Genomic DNA, 14103 nt, shown 5'->3' with positions numbered 1-14103 from the left:
GTCTACGCCATCATTTTCTTGCGGCTGCCGGTGTTCGGTCGCGGCTGCCGGCGGACCTCACGGCTCGCAGCTGGCAGCGGTCGGTCGCGGCTGCCGGCGGTCGGTCGCGGCTGCCGGCTTGCGGCGGAGCTAGACTCATCCCGGCCTACAGCTAGAGTCGCGGCCGGGATGTCCTTAACGTTCTATCGCCAAGCCCCTTGTGCTCTGTGTGTAATTATGGAGAACGTGTTCGCTGGGCCTCCCGGATCTCTACGTCGTGTATATGCCTTGTTACGTGCGACTGTTGTCATGGCAGCGCAACGCCTTAGTTGCGCAGCAGACCCGGGGAGGAGCGAGGCAGAGCTTTGCGTAACACGAAGGGAAGGGGGCGAGGAGTGAGCAGGAAAGCGCTGGAATCGACCATAGTCTCACAGGGCTGTGAAAGAGGAGGGTGCTTTGTGGCTTGATCCTTGAGGTGTTTTGACATGGAATGGCAAAGACATGCAGTGCACACACCTGAAAACCAATGTAACTTGTGTAAAAGGGGGCATAATATGGGCCCTTTAACGATGGACCAAACAACTACACGTAATGTGATCGTTGAGAGATCTATAAAGAAGTATGGCCACATTGTGCTGTTCCCCTTTGCCCTATGGATATTTAAGTGTCTTCAGGCTCATTGTGTTGATGGTGTGGCCCACAGCGAATTTCAGCGAAGCTCAGAGAAAGATGGTGTTCTCTACCTGCCCCACGCCAGATGGCAGAGAGGCAGCGAAGAGCTGTAGAAAAGGCATTTTGCAACTTACGAGCCATAAAGTTGCCTCAGGGGCTGGTGGAGACCAAAACAGAGCTACGAAGGCTTAAGGAGATTGGCTATAGATGTGTGACTGCTCACACCATCCTATAACAACCTCATAAGGTGCTATGTGGATATTGATTTTCGCTTCATCAAAGTGGCCTAACGAAAACTCAAGGGCGAAAATCAGTGTTAATAAACATGATTTACAATTACAAGATTAATTTTAATTTTTTATTAGGTAGGCTTAATCATGTTGGGCAATGACTACTACAAATGTTGTGTAATTACAATACAAATATATTGGACTTTTATATTTATAGTACCGTAGCATTATTACCATTGTTACATAGGGGCATCAGGGACCTTGTCTTTCCCCATAAACCCATGATTGGTCTAGTTGGCCTACACATGTATGTGGCCCAATTGCTAAAAAGCCAGGCAAAATTTGCATGTAAAAAAAAAGAGGAAAGAAGTTTATCTCCTGTAGTGCCCGTGAGCAAGAACAGACTCGAAACCTGTCGCCTCAGCCAGTGTGCCGTAGAGTGTGGGAGTCCAGAGGCAACCAGGTCGTCAGCTGCGGGCTGCACTGTGATGTAACCGGAAGTGGTGGGTTGCCTTCCAACGTCAACCTGACAGCCCGCTGGAGCTGCGCCGCGCTCACTGCGCGCCGGAGATCCGCCGTGTCTGGTGCCCTGCGCCGCCGCCGCCGAGGACAGGAGACACTTCGCAGGATTTGCCTCAAGACTTTCCCTCCACTCTTCACAGACCCTCTGTTCCGCGGTCGGATCTGAGTCCGCGGGAGGACGCGCTGACGCGGAGTGTGAGTTTGCATATGCGTTACGTGTGCCTGTATGACTGCCATGTCTTCTGCAGCGCGCAGTGTCAGCGCGGGGCAGAGTCAGCCCGGAGTTGACACGCGCCTTTCGATTCCCCGTCGCGTGTTTGTCGGGCTCATTCGCAGCGCATCTGCGTGGATTGCACCGCCGAGGAGGGCGCGCTCGCTGAATGCTCTCGCGGGCGCTCAATCCAGCACAAACGCCGGTATGAGCATCCGTACAACTGGCTCCACGTAATCTGCACTGTCCTTCTGTCAAGAGCCGGACGCGGAACAACAAACAACAACCCCCCCCCCCCAAAAAAAGCCCACGTGGACACGAGAGGAAAACATCCACGCGCGAAACCTTTCGCGCACATTTAACGCACGGTTCTCCTGAGATGACGAGGGCTCACCTTTCTATCCGCTTCACGGAGGGGGGTTGACCCGCAACGTGTCGAGTGATGCGCCATACCCACGCGTCGTGGAAATGCGCAAAAAGCCTTCTTTATTTAAAAACGGGAATTACACAGGGTCTTTAGTATTAACGCACAGATTATATTATCATCAGAGGTGTGTTTAACCTCACGGTTGACCGCGCATCCAGTTTCACCATCCATTCTGTAGATGAAATGATCACAGATGAAGTGTATGTTGGGGGGGGGATTGCGCTCGGGCTTTTCAGCCTGATTGGAGATCAGCGGCGGCTCGGCTCCATTCAGCGCCGGGGCTTTGATGTGCGCGCTCGGTCACTGGTTCGCCAAACCATCTGCATGGTTACGTAAGCGGCACATTTGGACAAGCTGGAAGTTTGTGGGCGCCACAGTGAAACGGGGACGACGAGGGTAGTAGTGAGTGATGGTGATGGTGAGGAGGAGGAGGAGGAGGATGATGAAGAGGATGTGACGAAGGTGGCCACCGCCGGCTGTGTATGTGTATACCGTGCTGGGGAGAGACGCACCGGCGTCGGCATGGAGGAGGCGACGGCGCAGCGGCGCTGCAGCTCGTTCGCACAGCACAGTTTGTGCCCACGGGTGCACTGTCGACAACCCCTATTTGAAATTAGTTTCGCCGCAAGCTGTATCCTGCCCATTTTCTCGTGGAGTGTGGCCACACGTAGCCAGATATGTTGAGCACTGTTTAATTGAGCACTTTCCCGTTTGCGAATAGGAAAACAGTAATTATGAAGACTAATTGGGTATTTATTTATTTGAAACATCACATCAACAGGTTTTAGGTGCTAGTTGTATTTTGTGCCTGTGTGGGATTGAGGGGATCTATTGGAAGAAATGGAATATAATATTTAATGATGCTTTCATTAGTGTATTATCGTATGAAATGGTTTTGACACCTCCGACTGAGCCTTTAATATATCTACATTAGCGGAAGGTCCACTGTTTTCTATGGACAAATTAAACACTGGCTCTAGAGACGGCCTTTCATGTTTCATTTCATGACTCTGTAGAAACGCTTGGAAAGGAAAGGAAGCGGGGATGGGTAGTTAGTCACTCGCTCGCAATCTGCAACTTCACCACTAGATGCCACTAAACACAGTGGTCCTTTAAACTTTGCTAGTTTCACATGTTTGAAACGTTTTACAAATCCCCCCGCACAATATCAAAAACTAGACATGGTAAAGTTTAGGGAAACTTAAATGGCCTGGTCAAGGGAAAGTTAGGGATAAGGTTAGATACTGAATTTAAAAAAAAAAATTGTAACACTTTGACCCTTAAAACACACTAAAATGTGACTGTTAAAGCCCCTGTGGACCTTGTTTCACAATTCACATTTAGCATGTGTCATCACCTCACACTAATAACCAGTGAGAAGACAACAGACGCACAAATACAGAAATCTCTTGTGAAACAGCCAAACTCTTCTGACACTGAGGGCTGGCTGATCATTTTGTGTTCACTCAGGGGCAGAGCGTGACACAGGCGGTCGTCTAGGGCACAAAATGACGCGAGCAGCGTGTCGAAACATCTTGTGCATGTTCACAACATACAGCCCAGTTTTCGACAGCCTATAGCTTACAGGTCATCTGACGTTACCCCAGGTATGTCAGGCTTTGTAGGCTATGAGTTCACTAAATTATACCAACATGATTGTTATGGGTGCGTTCATGAATTCAATGTGAACAGTTCAGAAATGCATAGTTTCAGATCAGTGGAAGGGCTCCAGGCAAGGAACATTCCTTAGTTCAATTGTTCTCTAACAGTAAAGAATGACTGAGGTGGAATATTATCAGCACTATGTAGCCTGTTGTACTTACATTTAGGCAAACATTTATTCAAGGTGGACCTTTTTTTAATTCTTAAAAAGTGCCGGATAGACAATTTATTAATTAATACCTCATATTTCATCATATTCTAAAATCTCGACTAGGGCCCTGGGTTCACTGACTACAGGGCACTGGCAATAAACATGTTTTCAGGGCCTTTCAAGCAAATAAGTTTTTAGAGGATTGAAGAGTCCAGTATTTCACAAAAAGAAAATGCAAATAATTTGATTGTATGCATAGTGTATTGTAGCTCCTGCTAATAGGATATTCACTGATGCTTGTTATTCCAAAGTTTGGTTACTTGAATCCCTTAAAATTTACACAGAGCTGTTTGAAGGAAATATGTCGGGCCAGGCTGTGTGTGTCGAGTCTAATGGGATAAAAACTTGTTTGAAACCATTTGGCACCATGTCTTTTGCTATCTCAGCTGGTTTTATGTCTCGCCAATTGTTGATTTTCCTTTCTGCTTTTGCATAATGATTCTGGTTAAAGTTTGCAGAGTGTTTTTGTGCTGGTTCAGGGCTGCCGTGGACACCTTTTCAACCTCTTCACATTCTGTGTGGAGGCTGGTTTGCACATGGTGAAACAAGTTAGTCATCGAGCCGAATTTTGGGATACACTTGTCTTCCCAAAGCCAAACCACCTCCATGTGAGTGAAGATAATCCGTGTCTATGTCGTGTGGCTGGTGGTGTCTGTATTCTGCGCACTATCCCTGTTTGTTCACTCATTTTAAAGTTCACTCGTGCATTTTTAGGCAGCTGCACTAGCTTAACTTGAGTTGCAGAGACCATGTGCACACTGCGTGCACCTACAGTTTTCATGCGCGGTGGTCTGTCCTACTACATGACATAGTGACTGTCAAGGTTTGGTTTTTGCAAAGTGAGTGTCACACGTGATATTGTCACATAAAACCTGAATTAAGATATTATTGTAGACGAAACATATCACACTCCCCCGCTGTTGATCGTAAAATATGAGGCCGCATAGGATCATAAATGCCACACAGTGAGCATGGTAAGTCTGGGTTTGTAAGTCACTGTCCATCCAGGACAACTCTCAGGACACTTTGGACAGCGAACGCGTCAAAGTTGCCAGTTGGCAGCACTCTCAGATGGCTCTGTGAGACCCTATTTGCTCGGACAACTTCCAATTGCCCGGGCCCACACTAAATACATGAGCTGATTGTGCAGTGGGAATGTCATGCAACTCCCCACATTCAACCCCCTAACTGTCAAGCTGAGTGTTTATTGCCCGGGTACAGAAAGGGGCTATTAAACGTGGCGGTAGACAAAGGTCTCGGTGGCATAGCTCCCAAAGCCTTTACTATCTCCATAGTATGATAAGTCTATTCCTAATCCAATAGCATGTAAAAGGTTTGTGCCAGAGGACTCTCCCCCACAGCTGATACCATCATACGGTAGCTCCGTTGAACATCGTGTCATTTATTTGTAGTCGAGGCACAATTTTAATTTTACCCGCTGTGGTAACACTATATGCAGGATTATATGCGAGTTGAACCAATGCTATTGTGTGGGACTTCCTTCCTACAAACGTGGCGACCCACACTGACGAGAACAAAGACCGCCACATTCTGCCCCAAGAGTAATGATGATGCTCATGAAACGTAACCCCCCCATAAATCATCACGATGCACTGGGCTTCTGCGCCCTGCAGCTCATCGTCTGCTTGGTTCTCTGTCAGGCCGTGGTCACTGTAGGAACTCAGAACACATTTATCCATGAAGGGATGTGACCATCAATTTCATATATTTTACTGTTCTTTAAACCACATTCAAGTCAAACCTTTTATTGAGTTTCAACTTGAATCGAATCGGCAACACAAGTATCCATCATGTTTGTTTTTCTTTCTGTCTGCTTACCTCAGCCTGAAGTTATCATATTACACAAACGCACAATGATGTACATACAGTATGCACCAGTCTCAAAGCGCTGACCTCGGGTTCCGGATTCAGTTTCTTGTGTGTGTGTGTGTGTGTGTGTGTGCGTAAATTCTATTGAGGTCATTTTTTTTCCAGTCATAGATTACGAAGGGTCATTTTTTTTTCCAATCTACTTTCTCGTTTCAGTACACAAGGTGCCTGACGACACCTTACACGGCTTAATGTTTTGACACGCAGCAGCTGAGGAGCTTTGTCTGTGCGCAGGGGGGCCGGCAGCGCGAGCTGCACAGCTTTGCGGACGATAGAGGACAGTGGAAAGAGCCTGTTCTAAGGGTGTTCCATGTTTGTGTGAGCTAAACAAATTGTCAGTGACACAGGCTTCCTGGTTTACCGTGAGGGATGGAGGGAAGGGGCCCCCTGGCATATGGAATAGAGGAAATGGCCCAAGGGAGGCTCTGCGTGTCTGTGTGGCCTCCAAAGGTGAACCCCGCAGTACAGTGTGGTCGTTACTCACAAAGGAGTAACGAACCATAATCATTTTGCATTCTAAGGCCTCACTGTTCCATAAAACTGAACTACCATAGTCTATTCTTGGGGATTTTACGGAACAGTGTGTTGGTGAATCATTTGTAAAAGTGAGCACCGGGATTTCTGGTCTTGAAGAGCTCCCTTTCCAGTCAGTGCACACTGCTTTGAACCCCCTCATCCACCCTGTGTTTTCTGCTGCCGTGAGCTGAGTCTGTCGCAGACATTTGCTGTTGGTGCTCCAATTAGCTAACCTACTCTACTGTGAAAATGTGACTGTTATTATTGTCAAATTCAGGCTGCCCTGAGCAGTGCCAAATATCCCTCTCTACATTATTGCAGTTAATTGGTTTCCAAAGTTAATAAAAGTCCCAAATTGTTTCGTTCCAGACAAAAAAACTGTGTATTGTTGTCCATATTCTTCATAGTTGTCATGATGACAAGTCCTAGTGTGACCTGTAAGAATACTCCCATTTTGACTGGATGGATGGTCTTTGGTAATTTTTATCAAAGCCGACAGCTCGAGCAGAAAGTTATGTTTGCCAGTTGATGTGCGACACTTGCAACACAAAACATCTTGCTTAAGTCTTTGTTTATTCAATAATTCATTACACTGTAACATGTATGAGACGGAGAAAGGTGGTGCAGATGTTCTCATTTTAAACTGTTGCTGCATGAATCTGTAACATCAATGATCTGTCATATTCTGTACAGTAGGCAGACTGCACTGCACAAGACAAGTTCAGTTTTGAGGTACACGTCTTTTCACAAGACTTTTGAAAAAAACATATCAGCTTTTTTTTTTTGTTTGGGACCTCAGCTTTTCGAATGAACAACCACAATAAAAAAACATCCAACTAGGAATACTACTTAACTCACTCTAAAATATGTCTAATGAAACAATGACATGTATGGGACATCACAATTTCTTTACTCCTTGATTGTTCATGACCAGGTGTACATCGTGTGGACAAGAAACCGACACACAACCGGAAGGCCTGTTCAGTTAATGTCAGCTAATTCCGAAATCACATACGTCCAATAGTTTCAGTTTGACTGTAAATGGGCCCTTGCATCACTTCAAGTTTCCCCAAATAGTGATGATCATGTCACTCCAACGTCATAGATTACATATGCTGTTTTCAGATCTCAATAACCCCACTGTTCTTTTCAAGCCTTTGTTTCATACTCTATAATCCCACCTGGAAGCTTTTTACACGTAGCCTTGTTCTATTGGCTACACAGACGCCTGCTGCCATGAATGGTGGCACATGTATTATGGCTACTACTTATACCTTCAAGTATTAGGGAAATTATTGCTTGGTCAAACAATAGAATCAATCAGCAATTATAATGTTAAGGTTAATGAATTAATTGAACCCCTTTCCCAGCAAAAATTTAAGAAAATGCCTTGTTCCAGCTTCTCAAATCTGAGCTGACTGTTTTTCACTGACTTATGGCGATTAATTGATCTTTCAGTTTTGGCCAGCACAATTGAAAACATCCTCGTTTTCTGTGAGAAATTATGGATTTTTAACATTCATGGTAGAAAACAATCAGTGGATTAATGATGAATGATTAAAAAACATTGCAATCCTTTGCCGGCATTGGTCGTTTCTATCAGTTCAATCCCCACAACATTTCAGATCTCTGGGCTCTAGTTTCATAGTAGCCCACATATGTACGCAGTTAAATGATTTTGTTACACAATCCCATCCGATTGCATACAGAGCAACGTGAATAGCTCCCTTGGAGGTCAAGTCGAGGGCCCACAGCAGGAGGATCTTCCTCCTCGTCTTCCTTTGGGCCGTCTTAAAACAGCTGTGAAGTTGACCGAGCTCCAGGGTTATTTTTGCCATTGCAACACACACACACACACACATACCACACACCATACATACATGGTGGAATATTTACCGTGAAACTGTTAGTTGAAGCTTTGCAAACCTTTTTTTACCTTTTCTCTATGGTGTTATTATCACTTTTCTACCAAAGGTATAAAGATGTAATGCATTGGCGATATCTCTTCAGGGGACAATTGCAGCTGTCTTACTACCTCTCTGCTCCTCCGCGCTATTACCTCGCCGCCAAGGAGGTCATATTTTCGCCTCAGTCTGTTGGTTTGTTTTTCAGCAGGATTACGCAAAAACGGATTTCCATGACCCAAGTAATAACCCATTCGATTTGGGGGTAGTTCTGGACAAAGGGGCGGATCCAGAATTTTTTTCCCCCACCTTCCTTAACATTGTGAGAGGCATTTTTTCACAATTTCACAGATTTCCCAGGGAATAATTCATGGATGTTGATGAAAAAAGAAATGTCAGGCATATTTAGGGGACTGATATCTACAGGTGTATAGTGAGAGCAATGTGTGTCTTGGTTGGATTCAAGGGGACTGTTGGTCCTTGGCAGAGGCATCCTAGTTTTGTCTCTGATTAGTGATCGTATAAGTAGGTTACGTTACCTTGCCAATATCACACACTGTGTGTGAAGTGGAATTTTGATAATGTTCCGATGGACAGAATGACACTGAACACAAGGGTTGGGGGGAATTAGGGATTTGGTGCTTGACTAGCTTTGCAGACAGATGCCAAAGGGCATCTTTCCTGTTTCATTCTGTTTCCATCTCCAGATAAAAATCTGAGTGGTTAACACCCATTTTAACTCCCAGGGCAGGGTTGGCCTGTAAAATATCCCCTCAGGCTTAATGACTACTAATCTCTGCAACAAAATGAAACTGAAATCTGTGAAAAGCATCGGTTATGATGGGATTTGGGGGGGGGGGGGGGGGGGCTGCTAAGAAAGCTTAAGCTATTGTGTAAAGCTCTCAGACTGTCAGTGCGCTTGAAGCACTTGACAAAGAAAATCTAGTGACCTGTGAAAATGTGGCTCTATGTAGTGGAAAGAATTGGCGGAATTAGCCGCTCTCTCCCACCAGACTATACTGTACGCCTCGGGTTAAGCAGGGAGCACATGCTCAGAAGACTATTTTAAACACAGCCTTCCAAGCCCTACAGCTTCAAAACATTTACATTAACACCAAGGAGAACTAGTAGCAGATATACGAAGGTGCAAATCTACGCCTGGTCTATTTTTAACTTGTGTATTTTTATCTAGGTATTTGTGCTATGTTTGCCCCTGCGTAGACCAGAGGCCTCTGGAACGATATCGTTTTCCGCGGCGAGACATCCACATCGGAGGAGAGCCATGCCGATCGTGATGTTTACTTGTCATGTTTGAATGATGATGATGGCGTGGTGCGATGCCATTTCAGATGCAGAGGGAAGATGCAATGTTATCTCTTCGGTCGACTGAGGGCAGGCCTCTTGTCTCACAGCCGCCTGCTCATCAGAGTTTAGTTTCCTCTTTATAGCTTTATATAGAAATAGCTCAACGTTTTGCAAAATACACATGTACTCCTTTGTGCTGCAAGTTGGAGGATTGATGAAAATAAAAGTTCTGCTGCATGTATATGTATATATATATATATATATATATATATATATATATATATATATATATATATATACACATATTTGTTTTTTTCAATTTTGTTCGACTTTTCTCTAGTCTTTGGTGTCCTCTCTGGGACCACCGGTGTTGAAGCAAGAACTACAACTGTGAGATTAATGAAGTGGAATAAAAAAATGGAGAAGAAGAATCAAGTTTTAACCTTTATGACAAAGAAATGTAATGGAGGCTCGAGATGTAAATTTAGCCATGAACCTTATCATAAATAACTAAATAAAAGAAAACACAAATACAACCAAATATATAGAACTTGAATTTAGAAAATAAACAATTAATTTTACGTAAAATGTTAACATGAATTCACTTTGTTCTGCATTGTTTTATTCTGTACGATAAACGATTTCATATCGGTGAACATAAGTGCTGATACCAATATGTCTGTGAAAGGGTCATATCAGCCGATACTATCGGCAAATGGATATATCGGTCGGGCTCTAATTATAAGGACCTCTAAAACTGACCTCCCGACTAGCTGTTTCCCTATTTCCAGTCTTTATGCTACACAGAGTTATCTGGCTGTTGACTCCAGCTGCACTTTTCCTATAAAGTTTTGAGAGTGGTATCAGTCTTTTCATCATGCCTTTACCCCTTGCCAAGCAAGTACTATATTTTGCATTTTCCAATAAGAGTTAAATGTTCCTTTTAACTTTTGAGTGATTTGGTTGAAATTTGGATAGTGTCTGTAGAAAATGAAGGGGGGAAAAAATGATGGAGTGAGCCCAGCGTTTGGCTTTACAGGGGATGGAACACTCATGAAGCCTCAGTACTCGCAGCAGCTGAGGACACAGTTTTATGATGTCAAGCAGCTGTCGTGATAGAATAACATCTCTCTATCTGTGAGCTGCGCCCTCTGCGCCTCTTTGATAATGCTGCCATGTTTGGCAGGTTTTCAGAATGTTCAGACGGGCTACATGGGAAAGCTCGTTTTTTGTGACTCATGTACTAGTTCAGTCACTGAATATGTGGCATCATAATGACTTTGTTGGCTGCTTCATGGTGTTTTCAGAAGACTTTATAAATGCACCTTAAATTTAAAGCCCATAGGCAACCATGCAAATGAGAATTGGTGTTGTATTTCTAACCCATCCTTTTGCGTGAGTGTTGATATTGGACGATTCTGCCCAACCCCAGATTGAAGCCTCAAATTATTAATGTACAAAACACTGTCTGTGCACAGCAACTAGAATATGATTAGTGTTGTAGTGTTAGGGAAGGCTGTCAGACTGGGTATTGTAAAAAAAAAAGTGACGCTCATATTAATGGCTAGTCTTAGAAGGGACAAGAATTCAACTTGACACATTGCATTTACATCCACCATGCCACCCTCCGCACTCTTGCTGGATGAAGATTGTGTGCGACAGACTTTCAGTATTCTTAATTCCCCTGAGATATTTGACTGCATCATCTGCCCTTTGACCATATAGCCTCAGTGTTTGAGTGACCATAGTGACCGGCTGTGTCCAGCAGCTGACATCATTTATGGTTACAATATTTAGCACAAGTACGAGCCCCTGTTTTATCCTAATGTCCCGATGATCTACATTCGATTCAAATGTAGACTCCATTTCTTCTTCTCGGCACTATAGCTGTAAGTAGAAGCACGTGCTCGCACAGAGCATGTTGGCATGAGGGCAACGAGGGTGTAAATGCAATGACATGAACAGTTAGACATCTGCGTTGTCCTATGCGGCGAGAGCACTGGAGCGCAACATCCCTGTTGCCATGTTAATGCAAAGAACATTGCGTGCGGCCGCGAGGGCGGGAGGATTGGGAGTTGAGGTCTTTTCATGCAACAAAGACAACTCCTTCCCTCACATCTGTGTGGGATTGTTATTGTTTTGCCTGACATCTGGTGATGCCGTTGGCAACTTGGAGGCCAGCATGAGGTTTGCTCTCATGTCCAGGGCTCGGTAACACAAGGGACTGAGATGCTAAACTCTTAATTGAGACATTCTTCAGTCAGATGGGAGAGGTTATATCTGCCAAAACATGAAAACCAGGTTTAGTGTTAATCTTAAAAAGCTCCATCTGCAATGTGCTGCAATCATGTGCCCCACATCTCTTTAAGACAGCTACAGTATTCCTTGTTTCATTGATTTCTAATGTGTTCAATAATCAATTCCCATTGTGCTCACAATTGGAGACCTAACCAATGTTTATTTTTTTATGAAATAAAAAAGTGGATGTACAGATAGGTCCTTTATTTAAATCAGTGAATAAGATACTATGCATGCGAGAAAAGGCAGTCGAAGGATCATAAGAGGCCATATAAATAAGGGGCATAATCAAACAGAGATAAGAAATAATCTTCTATTATGTATATTGTGTTTTTTTGCAAGCAAACATGGATGCACACTTGCACATCTTGTTCATTAGTGTGGAGCCTAGCAATGCACCGATGCACACTCAAACTGTTTTACTGACAAACATGTTTTTTGTTAATCTTCGCTGATAAAGACATGGACCTGGGCCACGTGTCGCATGTGAAGCAAAACTGGGCTTGCTAACGTCATGATACTGCGATTCTGAGACAGAGTGGACAGGTACCAGTTTGGTCGGATTGGCCGTGTTTGTTTCTTTAAAGGTTGGGAGACAGTCTTACTGTTTAGTTAGATTGAAATTGATGTCAAACACTAGAACGTAGAGATCCATTAGATAGGATGAGATATCTTCCACGTATCATGATACTGCCTGAGGGTTGGTGTACCAGCACACTCTACCCAGCTGATCAGTTGGTTCTGAGACACTTTGGGTTTTTTTCAAAGTCATTATGTAACATCTCTCAGTAGTGTGGCCATGCTTTGTCTTGGTTAGACGATTCTGTATACTAGGCTATTCTCTCTTTGCTAATGCTAAGTTGAGGTGACGGGCAAGCCACGCTGAATGGATAATTGTGTCACCAATAGCCAACTCTGTGTTGTAAGAAACCCATAGAAGTGTCCCTAAAACACACCACTCGCAGTCCTGAGTGCGGCAGTGGGCCTGCAGGTGGCTAGTTTGCGCGCATAACCCATAGATTGTATATTAACATGGACGTAGTCACTGGGTCCAGAAAATGAAGGCAATGCAGAAGTGCCTGAAGCCTGTTTTCTCTGGAATCACCAGCAGAGGGTGACTCACCGGCTGTAAAAATAAATCTGGAGAAGTCTATGGGTGCGGTCGAATTGTCCTTCGTATCTACTATTCCTATCTACCTTGACCACAGTGGAAAACATCATGAGGTCAAGGGAAGGTGTAAAGGAGAACTGATAGGACTTAGGCAAAGCCGACAGCGCTGCTTAGAGAATCCGACTTGACTTTCACTATACTACGTCATCACGCGACGGCGGATGTTATTGACGGGCGTCTGCCGTGGTGAAACTACAAATTTCCGAAGATGGGCAACAACAAACGCACCGGCTCCATCCATTATTCTTATGTGTGTTTTACCACCGTGTGACATCAGATGTAAATGCTTCATATGTAACTGTAACTTACATGATGACCTGCGTCACTTCTGGGTCATATTCATACACTTCTACTTCTACTTCGGATTGAATCGTTTACGTCCGTGCATGGCGCGTCATGTTAAATATCGCTGCTGCAATGAATTGTGGGGTGCCTATATCTCCTTACTCCCCCACAGGAAGCCCCCAGTGTACCCTGTGCTAATGGAGATAGGAAAGGAAGCCTCGAAGCTCCTTTCCTATGCATTTAGAGAATCCAAACAGCTCTTATCATGGCTGCTGGGGAAATACTTCCAGGTCACGTCAAGATTTAGGAAACTGAGCAACAGAAAAACAGCACACAGTCACCTATTGATTGTTGTCCTTCTGCATGCAGGGGCTTAATTAGTTCCTGTGGTTTCTCCCATCTCTAGAAGTCTGTATCCTGCCATACAATGAGGCAGTAATGATGTTATAGGCCCTCACCATCCTAATGGACATCCGAATGCCACTGAATGGAACTTGGTGTATAGGGCGCCAAACATCCTGTGAGGGTTCAAAGGATGTTTACAGCGCAGCACAGCGTCTCTGCGGGGATAGTGGGAGTTGATCAGTACAGGCTGTGCTCTGGCACCGGGTGAGAAGACAACAGCTGTTATGCACAGGCTGTTTTTTTTCCAGGTAAGTTTCTGTATGCTGCCAGATGTAACAGGTGATGTCAGCCCTTGTGCAAAGTGTACATGACTAACCACTTCTGCAGAACACTCAGAGAGGCACTACAGATAATAGTGGACCACCCACGGTGCACACTGCTCTGTGGTTGGATTCAGTTGAGCAAAACAGATCAA

The 14103-nt window shown here is 44.5% G+C and overlaps 1 protein-coding gene across 2 annotated transcripts in view; it reads left to right on the top strand.

Moving 5' to 3' along the window:
• Window positions 1–1028: 1028 nt before the first annotated feature.
• Window positions 1029–14103, top strand: part of calcrla (calcitonin receptor-like a) — a 31766-nt gene continuing 18691 nt past the window's right edge. The window contains exon 1 of one of the 2 annotated variants that reach the window (XM_035603967.2): window positions 1029–1598. The gene's annotated coding sequence lies outside the window, so the exon portion shown is untranslated. Of the gene's footprint in view, window positions 1599–2381; window positions 2460–14103 lie in introns of those variants that run through there. The other variant, XM_035603968.2, reaches the window with a different exon arrangement.

This window comes from Scophthalmus maximus, chromosome 14 (assembly GCF_022379125.1).
Source record: "Scophthalmus maximus strain ysfricsl-2021 chromosome 14, ASM2237912v1, whole genome shotgun sequence".
NCBI lineage: Eukaryota > Metazoa > Chordata > Actinopteri > Pleuronectiformes > Scophthalmidae > Scophthalmus > Scophthalmus maximus.
This window is presented reverse-complemented; position numbering and strand designations above follow the sequence as displayed.